Source organism: Heterodontus francisci, chromosome 21 (genome assembly GCF_036365525.1).
Source record: "Heterodontus francisci isolate sHetFra1 chromosome 21, sHetFra1.hap1, whole genome shotgun sequence".
In the NCBI taxonomy this organism is placed as follows: domain Eukaryota; kingdom Metazoa; phylum Chordata; class Chondrichthyes; order Heterodontiformes; family Heterodontidae; genus Heterodontus; species Heterodontus francisci.
In genome coordinates, this window is record NC_090391.1 from 34,688,662 (window position 1) to 34,698,874 (window position 10,213).

Consider the following 10,213-nt stretch of genomic DNA (forward strand, 5'->3'; position numbering starts at 1 on the left):
TTTCCAAACCCTTCAGGACCCGCCTCCCTTCCAGTCCCCAAATGACCTTTTCTCTCTCTGCCTTCAATTTGCTCAATTTTTCAGCCTCCATCTGCCTCTTCCTCCTGATCTGAAGTCACCGCAGCGGCTTCCGACCTTTTTACGTTTTGAGACAGCCCCTGCTCTCTCTCTTAACCATTAAAGCAAAAAAGCCCCCCTTTACCCTCACTATCTCGGCCATTGATCTGGAGGCTAAACTAGATTTAAACCATTGGATTGCTTGTTTGAAAACCCCCATCTCCCTTCCGCACTGACACGACGGCCTCACTGTATCCAGTGATCATTATATTTCACCTTTATTTTTACAAATCAATTTCTCAATGAATAATTTATATTGTATTCAAAACCATTCTCTTCAGAAAGTTCTGGATGCTGCAACAAAGCTGTAAATTTCACGCCAGATCCTGTCAAACTGCTGTTTTAGTTTGAGGTCTGATCAGTAATTTTTCTGCTTCCCTTTTTATCTGTTTCAGTTAACCTGGTGGCGATTCTGATTCTGTCCCGAGGAAAGTGTGATCTCTCCAAATGTATCACTCGCTACATGGTGGGAATGGCAGTGGCTGATCTCCTGGTCGTCATCACAGATCCCATATTGAGGTGGATTCCGTTGATTTATTTCCCAGATTCATTCCTGTCCATTACTTCCATTTGCAGTTCAGTTAATTTCCTGATTTTTGCAAGCACAATGATCTCTGTCTGGCTGACAGTTGCTTTCACCTTTGATCGATTTGTAACCATTTGTGATGAGAAGCTGAATGCAAAATATTGCACTGAGAGAACAGCGGCTGTTATTATTGGAACAGTGAGTGTGCTGTGCTCTTTAGAATGTGTTCTCTGTTACTTTATGTATGAACCGGAATATATAATTGATAATGTTTGCCGGTACTGTATTCCGAAACAGAGCTTCTATAATTCCCCCCAATGGACTGCGTTTGAGTTGCTTCACCGCATTTGAACTCCTTGTGTCCCGTTATTTATGATGTTGCTGCTCATTGCTCTGACGGCTAGACGTATTTTAACGGCCAGTAGACTCCGCAGGGGACTCTGGGGCCTCAGCAGTGGAGAGAATCGCAATGACACAGAGATGAAGAATCGAAAAAAATCCATAATTTTACTGTTTAGTATATCTGGCAGTTTTATACTGTTATGGGTGATGCAGGTTGTCGTTTACATCTATCAGCGAATTACAAAGCTATATACTTCCTCCACCAATGACCCTCTTTATATCACAAGGGAAACAGCAGGAATGCTGCAGCTTCTCAGCTCCTGCACCAACACGTGTATTTATGCTGTAACACAAACTAAATTCAGAGAGAAGCTGAAGAAGGTCGTGCAACACCCATTAAATCTAATTGCTAAATTAGTTAAATCATAGAAAAGTGAACGTTTCCATGTTCGAGCACTAAAATCCGTTACAGATTCCACAGCCTAAACTCACGACATGGTGGAAAATTTTCTATTCAATGCACAGAACGCTGAGATGATTGCAAACTTGATTTTGAAATATTTTATTAAACGACGCACCTCATGAGGCTGGTTATCTTTGCAGAAGAATTCTTTTCTCAAAAATGACGGTGCTAAAGAGCAGAGCTGAACATCAACTGAAGCAGCTGTCAGTAAAAGGAGCTTCCGTTGGCTTGATGACAGAGTGACAGGGTGGTGTACTGGTAATGTCACTGAACTAATAATCCAGAAGCCCATGCTTCTGGAATTGCAAGATGGTCTCAGTAATAGTGCAATGTAATCTAAAGTGAAATGGTCGAACAATTTTCTTACGGAAGAGACCTGGCCTAGCTGTATCTCTATTTACACACGTTGGCACAAAGAGAGAGAGACAGAGGAGGAGGGAGAGATAAAGGGAGGGACAGAGTGAGAGAGTGGGGGGGCGGGGTGGAGATATAGAAATAGGTAGAGAGAGAGAGTTAGAAAGAGCAAGGGAGATATGGACAGAGATACCGAAACAGGGGAAGGTGGAAAGGGACAGACATGAGAAAGGAAAAGACATCGAGAGAGGATGAGACAAGTTGTAACAATCAGTAACATTCCCATTCTCTGCCCAGTCCTTTGTTGGAGGGCAAGTGTGAGGGTTTTAGGGGTGAATACCTTCCGGAAATCGAAATATTCTTCTTTCACACTTTGTCCCTGTGTCCCTGTTTTGGTATATGTGTGCCTATGCCTGTTTCTGTCTCCTCCCTCAGAACCTCAGTAAAACTCCACCTACATCTGTTAGCCATTTTGTGTTGGCTGCTTTTGGTGACAATACAGCTGCAGAGGATGCACTTCCTTATGCAGGATGGTAAGAAACCTCTTTCCCGCTATTTAACAGCATATTCTGTATGCTTTGTATAATGTAATTGATTAATCCACAATAATCGATCAAATCTGACATTGATTACTGCTTGACGGTCTCTCGGTTTACTTTCCTCCCAGGGCTGATTAAAAACACCAATATTAGTGTCGCGGGGAGATACAGTTTACCTCCGTGTTTTGAAAATATCAATTTCTGATCCCATTCCCAGCAAAGTATATTACATTATGGGACGCTGCAAATGTTGTTGCGCTCAATGCAGATGCTACCTTAATGTTGCAATGGGATGGTATAATTTCTTTTCGCATAACAGTCAACCCACAGGGGAAAAGAATCACTGGGACACCATTCTGAACAAACACTAAAGTACTCCAGAAAGCGAGGCTGACAAATTCAACACAAGATTCGTGGTCTGAGTCTCGTTGGTCTATTCTGATTTTTGGATGGGTACCATTAACCTAGATGTTGTGCTCTGCTCTGGACCCACAATTTTTGAACTCAGAGGCAAGATTACTACATACTGAGCCACAGCTGGCTCCAATGTTCCCTTGAAAATTTCGTTGCTTTGTGCAGCCATGTTTTTGCCCTGTGCATGGTTCCTATAAGTTTTTAATGGATCTTAGCAGAAGTGTGTAATTTATCACGGATCAGGACCCGCATGGTATCTTCCAGGCTGCTGCACACAGCTTTGCGGGAAAATTGACCGACACGGTCAATCCCAGTCTCTTCCTTGTTCTCTCTGGTACTCTCTCCCCATTGCTATCCTTCCCTCTCGCCGTTATTCTCTCTCTGTATCAATCCCTGTCTTCCTCACTATTACTCTCTCCATCTGTATGGAGGGGGAGCAAGAGAGACATAATATAGAGGCAGCTTTCCTCTGTATCTAACCCCACTCTGCACCTGCCCTGGGAGTGTTTGATAGAACAGAGAAGACAGAGATTTATGCTGATGCTAGATCCTTTCCATAACTCTTCGTCTCACAACCTCTCTTTCCTGTTTGAAGATGCTCCTTAAAACCAACTTTTTCGACCACCTATACGGTCACCTAGCCTAATATCTCCTTACATAGCTCGGTGCCAATTATTTATTTAGAGTCATAGTGTCGTACAGCATAGAAACAGACCCTTCAGTCCACCGCGTCCATGCCGACCGTAATGCCTATCTATACCAATCCCACCTGCCTGCATTAATTCCATATCCCTCTCTGCCTTGCTCATTCAAATGCATGTCCAGATGCCTCTTAAATGTCGCTACTGTTCCTGCCTCCACCACCTCCTCTGGCAGCTCATTCCGGATAACCACTATTCTTTGTGTGAACAATTTACCCATTTGATCCCCTTTAAACCTCCTCCCTCTCACCTTAAATCTATGCCCTCTAGTTTTAGTCACCCCTACCATGGGAAACAGACTCTGGATATCTACTCTATCTATGCCTCTCTTAATTTTATATACCTCTATCATGTCCATTTTAACCTCCTTTGTTCCAGGGAAAATAGACCCAACCTATCCAATCTCCCTTTATAATTCAAGCCCTCCATAACAGGCAACATCCTTGTGAATCTATTCTGCACCCTCTCTCGCTTAATCACATCTTTTCTGTAATGCGGCGACCAGAACTGCACACAGTACTCCAAATGTGGCCGAACCAACGTAATGGACAACTGGAACATGGCGTCCCATGATAGATTAGATTAGAGATACAGCACTGAAACAGGCCCTTCGGCCCACCGAGTCTGTGCCGTACATCAACCACTCATTTATACTAATCCTACACTAATCCCATATTCCTACCAAACATCCCCACCTGTCCCTATATTTCCCTACCACCTACCTATACCAGTGACAATTTATAATGGCCAATTTACCGATCAACCTGCAAGTCTTTTGGCTTGTGGGAGGAAACGGGAGCACCCGGAGAAAACCCACGCAGACACAGGGCGAACTTGCAAACTCCACACAGGCAGTACCCGGAATCGAACCCGGGTCCCTGGAGCTGTGAGGCTGCGGTGCTAACCACTGCACCACTGTGCCGCCCAATGCCTCAGCTTATGAAGGCAAGCATGCCATATGCCTTCTTCACCACCCTGTCTACCTGCGTTGCCACTTTCAGGCAACTATGTACTTGAACCCCAAGGTCTCGCTGCTCAAGAACAATTCCCAGGGCCCTGCGACTCACTGTTTATGTCCTGCCATGGTTTAACTTCCCAAAATGCATCATTTCGCACGAGTCTGCGTTGACTTCCATTTGCTAATCCCTTGCCCACTTTCCCAGTTGATCTATATCCTGTTGTAACCTTAGACATCCTTCTTCACTGTCCACTATACCACCAATTTTGTTGTCATCTGTAAATCTACTAATCGTGACCCCTACATTCACATCCAAGTCATTAATATATATGAGAAACAACAGAGGGCCCAGCACCGATCCCTGCGGCCACACCACTGGTCACTGGCTTCCAATCAGTAAGATAAACCTCCACTACCACCCTCTGCCTCCTATCGCCAAGCCAATTTTGTAACCAATTTGCTAGCTCACCCTGGGTCCCATGTCTTCGAACCTTCCGGACCAGCCTACTATTCGGGACATTGTCAAAGGCCTTGCTAAAGTCCATGTAGACAACGTCCATCGCCCTGCCCTCTTCGATCCTCTTGGTCACCTCCGCGAAAATCACAATCAAATTCGTGAGACATGATTTCCCACGCACAGCACCATGATGACTATCCCTAATCAGACCATTCCTTTCCAAATTCATATAAATCCTTTCTTTCAGAATCCCTTTCAATAACTTTAGCCACTGATGTAAGGCTCACCGGCCTTTAGTTCCCTGGCTTATCCCTGCTGCCCTTCTTAAATAAAGGCACAACATTAGCTATCCTACATCTTCCGGCACCTTACCAGTGGCTAACGATGATACAAAAATCTCTGCCAGGGCCCCTGCAATCTCCTCCCTTGCTTCCCATAGCATCCGTGGATACACCTTGTCAGGCTCTGGGGATTTATCCAAATTAATGCGCTTCAAAACCTCCAACACATCCTCCATGTAATGTTAATATGCTCCAGGATATCGGTGTTCCCTCCCTTGAACTCAAAAGCTTCCATGACCTTCTCCACGGTAAATGCGTACAAGAAGTATTCATTTAAGACTTCGCCCATTTCCCGTGTCTCCACCCATAGATTACCACACTGATCCTTAATGGGACCTACTCTCTCCCTCGCTACCCTTTTACTCTTAACATACTGATAGAAGCTTTTCGGATTGACCTTTTTCTTATCTGCCGGGGAAATCACATGGCCCCATTTCGCCCTCTTATTTTCATTCTTAAGTGTACTCCTACATCACCTATACTCCTTGAGGGACTCGCTTGATCGCAGCTGCCTATACGTGACATCGGCCTCCTTCTCTGTGCTGACCAGACCCTCAATATCACTCGTCAACCAAGGTTCCCTAAACTTGGTAGCCTTGCCCTTGCATCTAACAGGAACATGCCGGCCCTGAACACTTCCTATCTCACTGTTAAAAGCCTCCCATTTGCCAGACGTCCCTTTACCTGTAAACAGTCTCTCCCATTCAACCTTTGAGAGTTTCTGTCCGATATCATCGAAATTAGCCTTCCCTCAATTTAGGACTTCAACCTGAGGACCAGTCCTATCCTTTTAGTAAATTCTATATAGTTAATTGTAACATAATTTAGTAAGGGTTTAATAAGTTTCATTTATTTTAAATTAATTTGTTGATTAGTGCTAGAAATGTCAGTTAGAGGGGTGAAGTGCTTCACCTGGCAGATGTGGGAGGTCCGTGACGCTTCCAGCATTCCGGACGACTACATCTGCAGGAAGTGCACCCAGTTGCAGCTCCTCACAGACCGCATGGATCGGTTGGAGCGGTAACTGGATGCACTTAGGAGCATGCAGGTGGCAGAAAGCGTCATAGGCAGGAGTTCTAGAGAAGTGGTTCTCCTTCTAGATAAGGTGCAGGCAGATAGATGGGTGACCGCTCGAAGGGGCAGGCAGTCAGTGCAGGAATCCCCTGTGGCTCTCACCCTCTCTAACAAGTATACCGTTTTGGATACTGTTGGGGGGATGGCCTTTCAGGGGAAAACAACAGCAGCAGCCAGAGCAGTGGCACCACAGCTGACACTGTTGCTCAGCAGGAAGGGAAAAATCGCAGAAGAGCAATAGTTATAGGGGACTCTATTGTCAGGGGCACAGAAAGGCGCTCCTGTTGACGTTAAAGATACTCCAGGATGGTATGTTGCCTCCCTAGTGCGAGGGTCAAGGATGTCTCTGAACGGACAGGGGGCATTCTGAAGGGGGAGGGTGAACAGCCAGAGGCTGTGGTACACATCGGTACCAATGACATCGGCAGGAAGAGTGATGAGATCCTGCAGGGGTAGTTTAGGGAGTTAGGTGGAAAGTTAAAAGACAGGACCTCTGGGGTTGTAATCTCAGTATTACTCCCTGTGCCACATGCCACTGAGGCTAGAAATAGGAAGATAGTGCAGCTAAACACGTGGCTGAACAGCTGGTGTGGAAGGGAGGTTTTCAGATATCTGGATCATTGGGATCTCTTCAGGGACAGGTGGGACCTGGACAAGAAGGACGGGTTGCATCTAAACTGGAGGGGCACAAATAGCCTGGCTACGAAGTATGCCAGCGTCACTCAGGAGAGTTTAATCTAGTGTGGCAGGGGGGTGGCAACCAGAGCAGTAGGACAGCAAGTGAAATAAATGAGGGAGAACTCGTAAATAAGGCCAGTGAGACTAAGACAAAGAGCAGGCAGGGAGATGTTGCGGATCACAGCGGGTCTCGAGGTCTGAAGTGCATTTGTTTCAATGAGAGAAGTATAACAGGTAAGGCAGATGAACTTAGAGCTTGGATTAGTACTTGGAGTTATGATGCTGTTGCTATTACAGAGACTTGGTTGAGGGAAGGATAGGATTGGCAGCTAAATGTTCCAGGATTTAAAAGCTTCTGGCGGGATAGCGGGGGATGTAAAAGGGGTGGGGGGGTTGCATTACTGGTTTAGGAGATTATCACAGCTGAAGTGCGGGAGGACACCTCGGAGAGGTCATGCGGCGAGGCAAAATGGGTGGAGCTCAGGAATATGAAGGGCGCAGTCACGATGTTGGGGGTTTACTACAGGCCTCCCAACAGCCAGCGGGAAGTAGAGGAGCACAAATGTAGACAGATTTTGGAAAGATGTAAAGGTAACAGGGTTGTAGTGGTGGGTGATTTTAACTTCCCCTATATTGACTGGGACTCCCTTAGTGCTAGGGGCTTGGATGGGGCAGAATTTGTAAGAAGCATCCAGGAGGGCTTCTTGAAACAATATGTAGATGGTCCAACGAGAGATGGGGCCGTACTGGACCTGGTATTGGGGAATGAGCCCGGCCAGGTAATGGAAGTTTCAGTCGGGGAGCATTTCGGGAACAGTGACCCTAATTCCGTCAGTTTTAAGGTACTTGTGAATAAGGATAAGAGTCGTCCTCAGGTGAAGGTGTTAAATTGGGGGAAGGCTAATTCCAACAATATTAGGCAGGAACTGAAGAATTTAGATCGGGGGCGGCTGTTTGAGGGTAAATCAACATCTGACATGTGGGAGTCTTTCAAACGTCAGCTGATTAGAATGCAGGACCAGCATGTTCCTGTGAGGAAGAAGGATAACTTTGGCAAGTTTCGGGAAACTTGGATAACGCGGGATATTGTGAGACTAGTCAGAAAGAAAAAGGAAGCGTTCGTAAGGGCTGGAAGGCGAAGCCCTTGAGGAATATAAAGACATTAGGAAGGAACTTAAGCGAGGAGTCAGTAGGGCTAAAAGTGTCCATGAAAAATCATTGGCATACAGGATTAAGGAAAATCCCAAGGCTTTTTATACGTATATAAAGAGCAAGAGGGCAACCAGGGAAAGGTTTGGGCCACTCAAGGACAAAGCAGTGAATCTATGTCTGGAGCCAGAGGAAATGGGCGAGGCACTAAATGAATACTTTCCATCAGTATTCACCAAAGAGAAGGGCTTGGTGGATGATGAGCCGAAGGAATGGAGTGTAGATTGTCTGGGTCATGTCGTTAACAAAAAAGAGGAGGTGTTGGGTGTATTGCAAAGTATTATGGTAGATAAGTCCCCAGGGCTTGATGGGATCTACCCCAGAATACTGAGGGAGGCAAGCGAAGAATGTTCTGGGGCCTTGACTGAAATCTTTGCATCCTCATTGGCTACAGGTGAGATCCCAGAGGACAGGAGAATAGCCAATGTTGTTCCTTTGTTTAAGACTAGTGGCAAGGATAATCCAAGAAATTATAGGACGGTGAGCCTTACATCAGTGGTAGGGAAATTATTAGAGAGGATTCTTCGGTACAGGATTTACTCCCATTTGGAAACAAATTGACTTATTAGCGAGAGACAGCGTGGTTTTGTGAAGAGGAAGTCGCGTCTCATTAATTTGATTGAATTTTTTGAGGAAGTGACGAATTTGATTGATGAATGGAATGGCAGTGGATGTTGTCTATATGGACTTCAGTAAAGCTTTTGACAAGGTCGCTCAGGGCACACTGGTCCAAAAGGTGAAATTACACGGAATCAGAAGTGAGCTGGCAAGATGGATACAGAACTGGCTTGGTCATAGACGACAGTGGGTTGCAGTTTAAGCGTGCTTTTCTGAATGGAGGGCTGTGACTCTTGGTGTTCCGCAGGGATCAGTGCTGGGACCTTTGCTGTTTGTAATATATATAAATGATTTGGAGGAAAATGTAGCTGGTCTGATTCGTAAGTTTGCGGATGACACAAAGGTTGGTGGAGTTGCGGATAATGATGAGGATTGTCAGAGGATACAGCAGGATACAGATCGGTTGGAGACTTGGGCGGAGAAATGGCAGATGGAGTTTAATCCGGACAAAAGTGAGGAATTGCACTTTGGAAGGCCTAATGCAGGTGGGAAGTATAGAGTAAATGGCAGAACCCTTAGGAGTATTGACAGACAGAGAGATCTGGGCGTACAGGTCCACAGGTCACTGAAAGTGGCAACGCAGGTGGATAAGGTAGTCAAGAAGGCATATGGCATGCTTGCCTTTATCAGTCGGGGCATAGAGTATAAAAATTGGCACGTTCATGCTGCAGCTGTACAGAACTTTAGTTCGGCCACACTTAGAATATAGCGTGCAATTCTTGTTTGCCATACTACCAGAAGGACGTGGAGGCTTTAGAGAGGGTGCAGAAGAGATTTACCAGGATGTTGCCTGGTCTGCCGGGCATTAGCTTGAGGAGAGGTTGGATAAACGCGGATTGTTTTCACTGGAATGACTGAGGTGGAGGGGCGACATGATAGAGATTTACAAAGTTATGAGCGGCATGGTCAGAGTGGATAGTCAGAAGCTTTTTCCCAGGGTGAAAGAGTCAGTTGCTAGGGGACACAGGTTTGAACTGAGAGGGGCAAAGTTTGGAGGGGATGAGCAAGGCAGGTTCTTTACACAAAGGGTGTTGAGTGCCTGGAACTTGCTGCCGGGAGGGGTGGTGGAAGCAGGTACGATAGCAACGTTTAAGAGGCATCTTGACAAATACATGAATAGGATGGGAATAGAGGGATACGGTCCCCAGAAGTGCAGAAGGTTTTTGTTTAGGCACGCATCAAGATCGGCGCAGTCTTGGAGGGACGAATGGCCTGTTCCTGTACTGTACAGTTCTTTGTTCTTTGTTCCTTTCCATAACTATCTTGAAGCTAATCGAGTTATGGTCACTGGTCCCAAAGTGCTCCCCCACTGACAGATCACTCACCTGCCCAGCTTCATTTCCTAAGAGGACGTCGAATGTAGCCCCTTCTCTCGTAGGGCCATCCACACACTGCTTCAGAAAACTATCCTGGGCACACTTA